This window comes from Lactuca virosa, chromosome 2 (genome assembly GCF_052849685.1).
Source record: "Lactuca virosa cultivar CGN04683 chromosome 2, Lactuca_virosa_CGN04683_v6, whole genome shotgun sequence".
Taxonomy (NCBI): Eukaryota; Viridiplantae; Streptophyta; class Magnoliopsida; order Asterales; family Asteraceae; genus Lactuca; species Lactuca virosa.
The window spans coordinates 311,222,716-311,237,603 of NC_136427.1; positions in this window are offsets into that span (position 1 = coordinate 311,222,716).

Below are 14,888 nucleotides of genomic sequence, written 5' to 3' on the forward strand. Positions count from 1 at the left end.
ATGACAATTATTTTCTGTTGATGACTAAGTATATTGAGTTGTATGAACATCTGCTTGATTACTTGAATCTTATGGTTTTGTGAAAACAGGATTGTAAGCTTAGCGTTGTGAACATAACCTAGGGTTAATTAGAAAATAAGTAAATTAATATGTAAGCATGTATGATGACCAACCATATATGAGTTAATTGAACCAACCAATTTGATTAACTATTATTACAAGTCTTGCTTGATTCGAACTGAACACTAGTAAACTCTTTATTTTAATCACTTGATCACTGCTTGAATTGATTTGTTTGCTAAAGGATTAGTAATAGTGAACATGAACCTAATCACATTAGAAATCGGTAATTGATGATATATAAATCCATTGCACTTGCCACGAAATCAACCATAGGAATAAGTGAATTGAATCTAAACGAAAGTCTCTTTAATCTTATTGAATCTAGTTGTCTTTAGTTCCTCATTTTTAGTTATGAATTGTTCTTGCTAAAGTGTTTAAGTAATTGCTTAAGTTTATAGTCTTGTAAAACTAGAGAAAACCCCCCTTCTTTAATAATTGTTTCTAGTCTTGCATCAGTACCGCTTGCAGAGTATTTGCATTATGAACTTTGGTTTCTTGAGGGCTGTCTATCAGGAGTTCGGTTACCAATGTTGGGCATCGGTTATGGAATCTTGAGCCATGAAGTTCATTGTGAATGTCTTGAGTGATTCGTCAGGTGGGGGTACACCTGAGATGACATGGGATTTGGATCGTGAGAATTTTTGGATTGACCATTCTTGTGCTCGTGGGATCAGCAAGTTGGTGATGACTTGTCAGGAAGTCAAGCGCGTATTTGAGGTTGTTGGGCGCAACCTCCGTATTGGGGATTTGGTGTAATTCACTATCGGTATATTTTGAGCGTTCTTTCTGCATAGTAGAATGGTATTCCTAGTCAGGGACTAGGGGTGAGTGCGATGAATGAATGATCAGTAGTCCTAGGGAGTAATCTTCGGTATATTTTCGGGAAGTTCCTGTTTTGGGTGGTTATCGATGTGTTATGAGGTCTTCCAGTTGGCAAGAGTAAGGTAGTTGTTTGAGTTCTTAGGCAGTACAGTTGGACTTCCTTCTTTTGGGTTGAGGGCAAAGTGTTAAGGTTCATTCTTTAGGAGGTATAAGCAATTTCTGCAAGGCGGGGCTTGGATGGCAGGTTTGGGAGGCGGTCGTCAGTGTGGGATAAATCTTCATTCTTAATCAGAATTTAGGAAGTTGGGGCAGGATCGTCTAGCGGTGGAGGACGTAGTAAGGAATGATTTCGAGGATGAAATCTAATTTAAGTGGGGGAGAGTTTTAACGCCCTGTTCTGAATCGTTTCTTAATTTGGGGTCATGACCTGAGGATCGGTTATCATAAGGCTTAGGTCCTTTGGGAAAGAGACCTAGACCCCCTTTGAGTGTGGGTAATGTAGTTTGGATGATTTAGGAGTTCGGTTTGTGTTTTGGAGCCCAAGGGTATATCGGTAAAGTGGCAGTTCAGGCCTTTTATGAATTTTGGATTTTAGTTCGGAACGTTTTATGCCAAGGGGGAGTTGATAGAAGTGTAGAGCTTCTCATTACCTTTCCGTGGATATAAAGATCGTCAGAATCGGAGTTGAAACGAAGAAGTTAGACTGTTCGAAGTTGGGAAGGATTTGGTGAAAAGCTGATCTCACGACATGAGCAGTTAGAGCTCACGATATGAGAAGTGATTAAACGGAAATGCTGATTTAAACTGCGCTCATGACGTGAGCATTAAGGGCTCACGACATGAGAACTGTGCAGCCCAATCCCACGAGTTTTTAGGGTTTTCAACATATATAAGGGTTGGTTCCGTGTTTTTAGGGCATTTTATGAGCCTCCATCATATCTAAATCACCTTGAAAGAAACCCTATCCCCCCTTCCACCATTTTGAGCATCCCCTCTCTTTTTCCATCAATTTATGAATATTTTGGTGCTTTGAAGAAGAAAAAGATGTTCTTGGTGCCTAGATCCAGCAAGAAAGTTCCCTCACCACCTTAAAGATCATACCTTGGACCATGGTAAGTCCTCAAGTTCCAACCTTTATGTGTTATTCTTCTAAGATCTAGACTTTTATGCCTTTTTCTTCATGTTGGAGGTGGTTTGAGTAGTTGGATTCCATAAAGTTGGCAACTTTATGGATCCATGAGGTCCTTTTAAGGTTTGGTGTGCTAGATCTACGGTTTGGTTGAGTTTTGGTCCCATGAATGAGATTTGGATCTCATTTTCACAATTTTGACCTAATAAAGTTCAAGACATGCATTGGACATGCATGCTCATAAAGCAAAGATTTTTATGTTGCTTTTGATGTATGAAAGCTCTCTGGAAAGTTGGAATGGATGACTTAATGGATTAAGGACTTAAGACATTAGGATTTAGCATCAGACGTGGCTCACGACGTGACACAGGGAATGTCATGATGTGAGAGTGGTTTTTACGTGATTGTTTTGACTGATTGAGCTCACAACGTGACCAAGGAAGGTTCACGTCGTGAGGTCTGCTGAGTGGGTCATCTGGGACCGAGTTGACTGAGTTGAAGCGAGTTGATTTAGAATTTGGCCGAGTGCATTCTCACGACGTGACCAAGGACTGGTCACGACGTGAGTGTCGACTCATGGAAATGTTGATTGTTGATTTTGACTTTGAGTGTTGACTTTTGGTGGAGTTGACCTTTGGTCAAATTGCTAGTTTTAGAAGGTGGACTAAGGGTTTACCTTGTATGGTTTGTTAGGAGGTGTATGGCACTCGTTCGTTGGTTGTGTGATCTGTTAGCTGTGGATTTTGTAGGCGAGGTGAGTTTCCTCACCATGTTTAGCGGGTCGAAGGCACCAATGTCGGCCCATGGTTTATTATGTTAGGATGTTAGATGTCTGCATGACTCTTGCATGTATATGTGCTTGTATGCTTACTGGGCGGGCCCGACAGTTATTTTGTATGCTATTACCTTTGTTATACTTGTATGTTGTGTATGTAGGGTGGGGCCCGTTATGCGAGTTAGGGCGAGGCCCGTTATACTCAGTGGGCGGGTCCTGTTATGCGAGTTAGGGCGGGGCCCGTTACACTCATCAAGCGGGGCCCATTATATGTTTTATATGTATGGTATGTGGTATGTTGGGGAACTCACTAAGCTTTGTGCTTACGGTTTTCAGTTTATGTTTTCAGTTACTTCTGTTTCGAAAGGGAAGAGCTCGGGATGACTACATTACACACACCACATTGTTCCGCATATTACATGACTCTGATGTACTTTGATGTTTATTGATACACTCTGATTCACTATGATTTTTATGATATTGTTTTGGATAATGGTTTTATTAATTTAAAAATCGAAATTTTTTAGTCTTAATTTTTGGGACGTTACATTAACGTTCTTTGTTGCCAACACCTACCATAGTCGAGTTCAGTGGTAGGATATCTGGTGGCATCCCTCGGCCAACCAAGGTGCTAAAACAAGATTATAGGTATGAATGGAACATATCGTGAAAGGTCCTTGCTCTTCATTAAATGAATTATGATCCCTTCTTGGTGTCCATATACAAATAAGTTATATTTAGTTGAAGCCTATTTATTCAAAATATCTAATAATGTTTGTCTATCTCTTGGTTTGATAACAACTCAATGAAAGTGTGTTGATGATTAAACTTTCTTATGAGTCGTTATCTAGTATAGATATAGATATACATTATTTGTTTTCTTAATGTGGTAGGTGCTTATGAAATATATCTCTTGCATGTAACTTAATTTTGTTATTAGAAAGATTTATTAGATGGTTAAATTCAATGATATATGTTAGTTATACCTAGTTGGTGTGTTATTTGATGATAAACTATGTAATATGGGAACCATATTTATAGCAAAGTTCTTAATTTAAATGAATTGATTGTAAAAATATTACAAATGACTCACGAAAAAACACCATATTTATCAAAAAAAAAAGTCTAATTTTACAAGCTACACATTTGATACCAAAATATATGTATGGTTTGGAATAGTTATATGGTATTCTATGTTAATATATTGTCTTCCACAAAATTTAGGGATTTTAGAAGTTGGAATGTGTTATGCAATTGGAACATAGAAACGAAACCGTTAAATAGGCCAAAAACCATATTGAAGTTCAAATTTTCAAACTTGTTTTAGTCGAAAAGTAGATTAAACACCAACAATAAAGCTCAAATCTTAGATTTTTTTCAGAGAAAATAATTTTCAAACTTACTTCAGGTTTCAGGTTTCCGATCTGATTACTCCTCTGATAAACAAAATTTTGATCTTCCACTAAGAAAGGTCTCATCACGAAAATGAAAATGAGTTCACAACTCATAATGAAGTTAGCAATGGTCATTTTCAACATAAAAATTTTTAGAGTCTCTAGATATAGTGGCCATTTTTGTTATATGTATTTATAAAATAATAGATATTTTGGTGATTATCATTATGTTTTAATTAATAAAGTATGTTTTCCATATTTATCATGTGTTGATTATTTATGATGGTATATATTTACATATTATATTAAATGTATATAAACTATATTATTTTAAAATTTTATTGAGGCCTTTAAGTTATATTAAAGGTTAATAAGTCATGTACTATATTTTATGCTCGTTTATAACTCATATCCATAAGTTTTACAAAATTAAATTTTTAAATAGTTAAATATTAAATATAATAATAAAACTATTTAATAATAAAAGTAAATAAACAAAATATTTGTTAAAAATATTACAAAATAAGTTAAATAGTTATTAAAGCTTTAAATAATTAAAGATTAAATGTATTAATAAAAATATATAGTCATAATCTGCAAAACAATTGTCAAAAAGAGTGTGGTTGTCGTCACAAACATCATTACTATTATAAACAATTTTATTAATAAAAATAATCAAGTAGTTTTTGTTTTTTTTACAAAATAACCATTTTTTCGGTACAAAATATTTCATAGTCGAGTATGAAAACCGAAGTGATCAGAGGCGAAGCTAGAAATTTCAGACAAGAAGAGCTTACATCTATAGTTCTGTATAATATTTTTTATCAAAATTAACAACTCTAAGTTAAATACAATACTATCAACAAATAATTTAATAATCAAGTCACATATCAGAATCGATATATAAAACCAACAACCCAAAAAATTATAGAACAAAACGTAAAAGTTACATAGAAACATAGTCAAATATAAAGTCGGTGAGCTAAGGTGTTGTGTGTGTGTGTGTGAGAGAGAGAAAGAGGGTGAGAGAGAGAGAGAGCGTGAAAGAGAGAGAGATTTTGCAAGTGAGAAAGAAAGAGAGAGTTACATTCAACCAGAGGTCGAGAGCTCAAGACGGCGACCGATGAGATCTCAAGACAATGAGACAATGACCGACAAGATCTCAAGACAACGAGACAACAACTATGGAGATCAAAAGTTTACGTACGGAGGATTATTCAACAGTGTTACTAGTTAGTGATGACCGGATAGCCAGAGACAACATAGATTGGTTAGGGTTTACATTTTTTATTTTAAATTTTATTCATTAACATTTTTGGTTTTAAAGAACAGTTGTATGTTTTGTTGGACAAAGTATTTTAAGTTTTTGATAGAGTTGAATTTATGATTATGATTTTTGAGACTTTAAATTTCAAATTTAGATTATCTTTTGCGATAATTTTTCTAATTAGATAAAAGACTTCAAAAAATCAGTAATTATACATCACTATTTGTCATTTTGTAGGGTTTTAGAAAAATGATTTTTTGATTTTGAAATAAGGGAGTAGCTATTCTTCAACTACAAAATTAGGGCATTTGAATGTATAATTATTTAATATATAAATAATTAAAAAAACAATATCTCCAATAAAAATTCAAAGTGATAGGGGTAGGGGTGGGTTTAAGTGGAATTAACAACCAATCAATGTAGAGCATATGGAATAGTTTATTAAGCTTTACAAGTATATCAATTGAAATAGTTAGATCATTTTCCTGAGTTCAACTTAACTAGGGAAAGAAAAGAAAATGGGTGGAAGTGAGAAGAAAGTAAAAGAAATTGTCGTTCCCGAGTTTCATTAAAAGAAAGAAGTGGAAGAAAATGGAATGATGATTTTCCATTCTAATTTTCCTTCCGATTTGAAAGGATTTGGAGAGAAAAAAACAAAATGTTTAATTTTCCTCTCACTTCTCTCCAACTTTAAAACACAAAACACAAATTTCTTTTCCTTTCATTTTTCTTCTTTTCTCTCCTTACTTTCTTTTCCTTTTTTTTCTTTTCTTTGTTAAAACTAGGCATTAGGGGTAGCACAACACCGACATGCCCATACGTTGGCTCGCCATGGAGGTGATATTCTGGAGTGTCCATATATATATATAAATAAATAAATAAATATATATATATATATATATATATATATACATATATATACATATATATATATATATATATATATATATTGTAAGAAATTAAATGTATGTAAATTTTCACACAACATTATGTTAAAATGAACTACTTATCATTATCAGCACGTACCACTTTATTATCACACCAACACCCATCTAACTAGTTATGATTTCTCACATTCCATTTAAAATCATTAGATTTCTCATTTACCTCCATATTCATAATCTATTTAAATTGGGTTAGATCCAAACATAATGCACACCAAAAAAAGCCATTAAAAAACCAGTAAGCCATTATGTGGAAATGTCTTCCGATTGGTCGATCAGTTTGTATCATTTGTTTTTATGTATGTAACTCTTAGTGATTAGGCTATAAGGTATGGATCGATTGATTATGTATATATGTGATATCCCCAATTTTACGGTCAATTAAAAACTTTTTCTTTATGCTTATTTAAAACCGAGTATTATTTTATTAGTGTTGAATTTCTCCCAAAACATTATTAATGTAAAATGATATCAATATCAAAAGCATTTCCGAAGAAACATTTTTCATTAATATTCAAAAGTTTGGGATGACATAACCGATACAGAAACATAAGCATAAACTAGTCTTTATATGTCTTACATCAAATTATTTAATGGTCTAAATTTCCTTAAATCTGTGACATCCCCCAATTTTGAGAACCAATTAAAACTTTTTCTTTATGCTTTAGGTTATTGTGTTGCAGAAAATCCCAGTTTAATTAAAACATTTTGAGATACCGTAAGTTATTTCATTTTATCAAAACACCGAGGATGCCATCGTTCATATCCAAACATACATTACAACATAAATACTAAAAGGTCCTGAAATACTATAACATGCACATCTCTTTATGTCACTCAACATCCTAATTAGACTTTGAAAATCTTACATCCTCTACATGTGATACACATAAAATGAGTGTGTCAGGTTTGGGAAACCTGGTGAGATGCATAGGGTTTTCAAGCCCATAATATATTAATGATAATATATAATAACATTCTTGCAACAAACATTATAGGTATAATCTAACATAAGACCGCCTACCCTGCCTAATCGATTCTCATAAATCCTAAGGCAACGATTATCTGGAGGAATCACCCAACCTGATGAATTGTTTGAGCAATTGTTTGACTACACATCTAGGGAAGTCCAAGTCCAGTGTAAGACATATAAAGGCAACCAATGTTCAGAGCTATTAATAAATATGGTATCCCATTTTATCTACGTATGTGGGTTATAATTCCATATTAGTAACGTAATTCACTAGACCACCTAGAATGGTCAAGTGTTGTCATCTACTCGGGTCGATGACCCAGACATACCTACCGGTTGTATGATCTGGACCCACCATTTTTGGTCATCCAAAAAAGAGGAGGACCATTACACTCCGCTATGATCTCACACTCTACCCTCGGAATTAGACCTATCATATGTTCAGCCTATTTGAAACTAAGTACCTTTTATAAGTCTATGACTAACCTATACTATAACTTAAAGGCAAGTCTGATTTCCAACACAATTCTCGTTAAGTAGTACTATTATTGTACATAAATGACACAGAGTATAATTAATACAATTAGCATTTAATAAATACTTTTATTAAATTATGCTATTGAAAGTAACTACGCACTCACCTGATAAAAGTAGGTGACTCGAGGTTAGGGCAACGCTTCGCTTTAACACTTTATCCTTTCAAAAGACCTGGATTAAAATGGCACTAAGTCTTAGTTTATTTTCATAGTCCCTGTGACTATATAATGATAGCATATATAGATTCCTTAATAATATCAATGTCTACATCAAGATCTATCAAATAAGGAATAATCCGATAGGATCATATCGGACATCCCACTTTAAACACGTCGTTAAATCCAACATAGACATCACTCCCGTAAGTAGATCAATCAGTATAATAACTTGGAATTACTGATTAATCTTATTTATAGGTTCATAATAATCACTATGACTATAAATATAAGTTACACTTAATTTCAAATAAGTGTAGCCAGACTTACAGAGTTTTTTGACGAATACCGGTAAATGCGCGGATAGAACTCTGACCTGAGATCTTCTAATCTTCACATATCTGATGTCGCAGGGCCTCGCTAAAGTAACTAAAAACTAGGGAGTAAAAGAGGCTAAGGGTGCAGAAGAGTTCCAAATAGAATTTGAAGAAAGGTGTGAGAATTAAGCTTAAATTTGGGTTTATATAGGCTGAAAAGTGAAAGCATGTCGCACAACCTGTCTACGCGCGCTGCGCATGTGATAGGCAGGGTGACGTGGCGATTGCTGAGTGGTGACATGTGTCACGTTCTTCTGGAGGGTCAGAAGCATGTCGCGCACCTTGTCAGTGAGCACTGATGCGCGCGAAAATTTATGATTTCTTAAAAAATCATATATTTTCCGTACGAGCTCCATTTTCGACGAATTTTATATACACGCATAGCTACCGATGGGATCTATAACTTTCATTTAGACTTCGTTCGCTATTTCTCACTTTATTTTTGAAATTATGTTTTTAACAGGCTTAGACTGCTAAAGTCTGTATAAAAATCATAACTTTCTCGTACGATATCTGTCACCCCCCGAAACCAATGGCGGAAACGTTACGGGGCGGAGGACGTCATGCGTAGTATCACAACAGTTGTATCATAGTAAGCATAGTAAACACAACCATTACATTATAATAAGAATATTTACATTGTTCAAAAACATGGTTTATACATATCAGTATATATAGCAAAAGTAAAAGATGTGACTTCAGGATGTTCCATCTTCTCCAAAAGTTGGCAAGAGTACCTGTCTATTGATGTCCTGAGAATACAAGCAGTTTTAAAATATCAGCATAAAGCTGGTGAGTTCATAAGCGTTTAATTCTGGTGAAAGAAATGTTTCTTTGATCCTTTGAAAAGTGTTTACCAAGAAAATCTCATATTTTCTTATGAAAGGTGTTTGATTATCCATTTGTTATTTGTTTAACAGCCTGTTTATGTAAGGTTGAATTATCCCAGGAAAATCCTATATTTTTGCTTATGAAAGACGTTTGATTATCGATTCTGAAATGAGATGTACAAGTATCTACAATACTCGTATCGTTTGATGTAGTTTCCTTTCTAAAACCTTGATTGCTCGCTAAGAGACGTATTAGCCTTATTACATAAATAAAACTAATAAAATAGGTAGTGAACTAGATCCTAAGGGTATTATCAATACCCTCTGGTAATCAAATCGGTTATTACTTTGAGGTTAGTTCACTTGTTTCTTCATTACAAAAGTAAATTCTCGCTACCTAAGTTGTGAGTGCCATAACCGTACTTCGACTGGGTAAGGCACGAACGGGGGCCAATATCTTTTTAAGACTTTGTCACCCCTGAACCTAACGGTTCCGCTGTAGCTAGCAGCGAGGGTGCGGGATAGTCAGTCCCGTACAGATCTATACACAATAGTCACGCTCTCCCTCCAAGAGATTCTGGTTATAAGTCGTAGTCCTCCACTCACGAATCCGGGGGAGTGTTACCAAGGACATGTCTCAAACTTAGCCTAACGAATTTACAAGTAATAGTACGAAAATCCTGTTTATGATTTGCATGAATCCTTTATGAGACAATACATATTATGATAAGATTCACAAGTTCCTTGCTTTAGATTTGAAAACTGTTTCTACGAGTTGATTTCTTAATCGAGTGGTAAAACGGTTTCTGTGTTAAAAACATACTAAACATATAATTATTTTAAACAAAATAATATATTTGAGCACAAGTTTCCTTGTACTTTTGCTTGTATTCCCCCCTGAAAACATGAAAAACTCGGAAAAGTATAGGGGTATGAACTCACAGATTGACGTGGGATCCGAGTGTAAGTTGCTAGGAATTTTTTAGTGTCAATAAAAGCCTTGGACACAAACGGATCCTATTTAGCATGAAGAAGTTCATATATATACATTAGGTGAGGGCATAACACTATTCGTTATGGAAGGAAACCACCTTAGGGACTAGGAAACACTTAAAACTAAGTGTTAGAATCACATGTGATTGAAAATGGGGAGTTTACGGTCGAAAAAGGAGTTTACGGTTCATGGGCTTACGGTCCATGAGTTTACGGTCGTAAAAGGGGTTTACGGTCCATGGGTTTACGGTCGCAAAAGGTGTTTACGGTCCATGGGTTTACGGTCGCAAAAGGTATTTACGGTCCCTGGGTTTACGGTCCAGGTGTTTACGGTCGTAAAAGGTGTTTACGGTCCAAGTGTTTACGGCCGTAAACACTTCGACGAGAAGTGCGATTTTCGGTGTTTCAAGGCCCTTTCTAGTCTTCTGGAAGTGTTCTAAGCTTAGTTTCTATGTTTAGGAGGGTGTTGTGGCAACTTTGTGCCACTTAAATAGAGTTTACGGTCAAGGGAGATTGCCTTGACCGTAAACACCCTTCTGGTCATGATTTCTAGATGTTTAACAAGTGATTCTTGTATCCAACAAGCTAAGGGTAGAGTACTTACGAAATAGAAGCTTGAAAGGGTGGTTAGAGTCCCAAAAACACTAGTGTGTGTTCTTGGTGTTCTTGGTGAGAGAGAAAATCTAGAAAAATGATGAGATTTATGAGCTAAGAACATGGATTTGCCACTAGAAATGAGATAGAAACATAATCAAGGTGAAGAATCACTTACATTCTTGAGGATCTTTGAGAAAAAATCAAAGTTTGTAGAGAGAGAGAGAGAGAGAGAGAGAGAGAGAGAGTAGAGAGAGAGAAAGCCTTCTGGAGTGTGTAAAGTGAGAAATGGAGGCCACTCATCCCTTATTTAGGGGTGAGTTTACGGTCAGGAGGTGGGGGAGGGTTTACGGGCGTAAACAGCGTTTACGGCCGTAAACAGAGTTTACGGTCGTAAACCGGGTTTGCGGCCGTAAACTCCTTTTGAAGAGTCGTTTGCCCGAATGCTATGTTTCGACTTAGAAAACTTCGTTTTCAAATACGGAAGTCGATCGAACTGAGTTTAGAATATTCTGTTAGACCAAAAATTATACTAAAGTGAACAGAAATAAATTCGAAATGATTTATTTAAACGTAAAGTCCTTCCCAAACTATCAAATTTGACGGAATTAGATAAGAATCCAAATTTGATTAACGGAAATTTAGTAAGGATAACGGAAAAGTTTCGGGTTGTCACATTATCCCCCCGTTAGAGGGAATTTCGTCCCGAAATTCGAACATAGAATACAAATCATGGATTTGAAAAGAGATGTGGATACTTCTGTTTCATCTGATCTTCACGTTCCCAAGTGTATTCAGGTCCCCGCTTGGCATTCCAGCGAACCTTCACTATCGGGATGCGACTTTGTTTCGTTCGTTTGATCTCACTATCCATGATTTCGACTGGTTCTTCCACGAAGTTCAGATACGCATTTCTTAAGATTCGAAACGTGGAATACAGGATGAATGTTGCTAAGTTCATGCGGTAAACGAAGTTTGTAGGCTACGGGACCGATCCTAGCGAGGATCTCGAATGGTCCTATGTACCTCGGGTTTAGCTTTCCACGCTTTCCGAAGCGTATCATGCCTTTCCAGGGCGAGACTTTTAGTAGGACACGGTCTCCAACCTGGAACTCCAAGGGTTTTCGTCGTTTATCGGCGTAGCTCTTCTGTCTATCTCGTGAGGCCTTAAGTCGTTCTCGGATTTGCACGATCTTTTCGGTGGTTTCACAGATGATTTCTGGACCTGTGAGAGTGCTGTCGGGGACTTGTCCCTTAGCTAGCTGCGTGTCGCCCACCTCAGCCCAGCACAGAGGGGATCTGCACTTGCGACCGTAGAGGGATTCGAAAGGTGCAACCTTAATGATGGTATGGTAGCTGTTGTTGTAGGAAAATTCAACCAAAGGAAGATGAGTGTCCCATGACGCGCCGAAATCGATGACGCAGGCTCTCAACATATCTTCCAATGTCTGAATTGTTCTCTCACTCTGTCCATCAGTCTGAAGATGGTAAGCTGTGCTCATATCCAGCTTAGTTCCAAGATCTTTCTGAAGTGACTGCCAGAACCTCGAAGTGAACCTGCTATCTCGATTGGAGATAATGGACACAGGCACACCATGCAGTCGAACTATCTCTTGGATGTAGATTCGCGTGAGCCTCTCCATTTTGAAGCTTTCCTTGATCGGTAGGAAGTGGGCGGATTTAGTCAGACGGTCGACAATTACCCAGATGGCGTCGTGCCCACTCGGAGACTTGGGTAATTTGGTGATAAAATCCATAGTAACTCTCTCCCACTTCCATTCAGGTATCTCCGGCTGGTGGAGTAAACCTGAGGGTTTCTGATATTCGACCTTCACCTTGGCGCAAGTCAGGCACTTGCCCACGAAGGTAGCGATCTCTGCTTTCATGTTCGGCCACCAATACAGTTTCTTGAGATCGAGGTACCTCTTGTCCGAACCTGGGTGAACGGAGTATTTAGTCTTGTGAGCTTCGTTCATTACAACCTCTCTGTACCCACCGAACTTTGGGGTCCAGATCCGGTCCATGAAATAAAAGACTTTGTCTCCCTTGATCTCTAGTTTCTTTTCCATTCCTCTCAAGGCTTCACCCGGCATGTTCTCTGGTTTTAAGGCTTCCAACTGAGCCTCTCTGATTTGCGCGGATAAGTGGGAATGGATAGTCATGGTCAGTGCTTTCACTCTACGACCTGAGTACTCCTTTCGGCTGAGGGCATCTGCTACCACATTGGCTTTGCCGGGATGGTAGCGGATTTCGCACTCGTAATCGCTGAATAGCTCAACCCATCGTTGTTGTCTCGTGTTCAGCTCCTTCTGATCGAAAATATGCTGCAGACTTTTATGGTCAGTGAAAATGGTGCACTTGGTTCCGTAGAGATAATGTCTCCATATCTTCAGTGCGAAGACCACTACTCCCAACTCCAGATCGTGCGTCGTGTAGTTGACTTCGTGTGCTTTCAGTTGTCTCGAGGCATAAGCAATAATTTTTCCTCGCTGCATGAGCACACATCCCAAGCCCTGATTGGATGCATCGCAGTAGACAACGAAGTCTTCCGTCCCTTCGGGCAGAGACAAGATGGGTGTGCTGCACAGGGTCTGCTTCAATGTTTGGAATGCAGTGTCTTGTTTTTCACTCCAACAAAAGGGTACGCCTTTCTGAGTCAGATTGGTTAAGGGTTTGGCAATTTTGGAGAAATTCTGGATAAATCTGCGATAGTAGCCAGCGAGTGTTGGATTAATGTCTAAGTCCATAACTATAATTGGTAAGACTTGACCCGACCCGGCATGGTCCATTTGGGTTGCATGGCATCATGCATTTGGATAGACTATAATGAGAGAAATAACACTTAAGGTTGGTTAATATATTATAAGTTCTAATATATTAATAAGGTTATTTAATTAGTATTGATCAAGAATTAATTTGGAATTAATTAAGTGATCAAAAGGAGACTAATTAAATATATGGGTTGATTGTGTAAATCATTCATTCTTATATATGTGGGCTTGTGATCCAAGATTCCTTATGTTGGACTAAGTCCATAGGGTGACCCATGGATACTCCATGGAGGTTAAAATCCATGGAGCATAAGGAATGGGTAAAGTTATGAGTTACATGGTGTAACCCTAATAGCCACCATATAAAAGAATCCCATGGCTCAAGAAATCGGGCACTAATGTGTGAGTGTGAGGGCTAGACGATTTCAAGGAGTGTTCAAGTTTCTCTCAAGTTATTCCAAGTGTATTTGGTGTTGTGTGAACCATTTGAGGTGTCACACTTGGGGCACTAGGCACTCAAGCTTCATGAAGACATTCTACATCAAAGAGGTATGTATTCTATCTTGTTATATTTATTATTTTGTATGCTAGATTAGGATAATACCTTGGATGTTCATAATTATATGTATAATAGAGAAAACATAGATCCAAGGTATTTAGGGTTGCATGTACACTTAGGAGTGTTAGAATGCTCATAACCCAACAGTGGTATCAGAGCCTAGGCTTGTTTTCTTGTTATACTTGCAAAAGTAGCTGAAAAATCGAGTTGGATGCATATATTCGATTGTTTTGGCTGGAATTGGACTAGGAACATACCCTAAGATGTTTTTGGACTTATAAACTTGTTTTTGATGTGGTAATGTTCATGCTAATCCAATTTCTAAGATAATTGTCATAATTTCAAGATTTGTATTAGTTTGTATGTTCATGCTAATTTCTTGAAGATTGATGATTTGAATTATCTTGTTCTTATGAGGTTCTTAGATTAATAGAAAAGTTGTGTGAAATAGTTGTTTTCAATCCATTTTAATCTAAGAGTTGATTCCAAAGTGTGTTTTTGTAACTTGTCCTCAAGTTATATGAAAAGTCACATTTAAGAATCATAAAACTCATAAAAGTTGGCAAATGTTACAAAATGAAGAGTCTAGTTCTAATTAAATGGTTTTATGACTCCATAACTTGTCTTCAAGTTATGGAGGTTCAA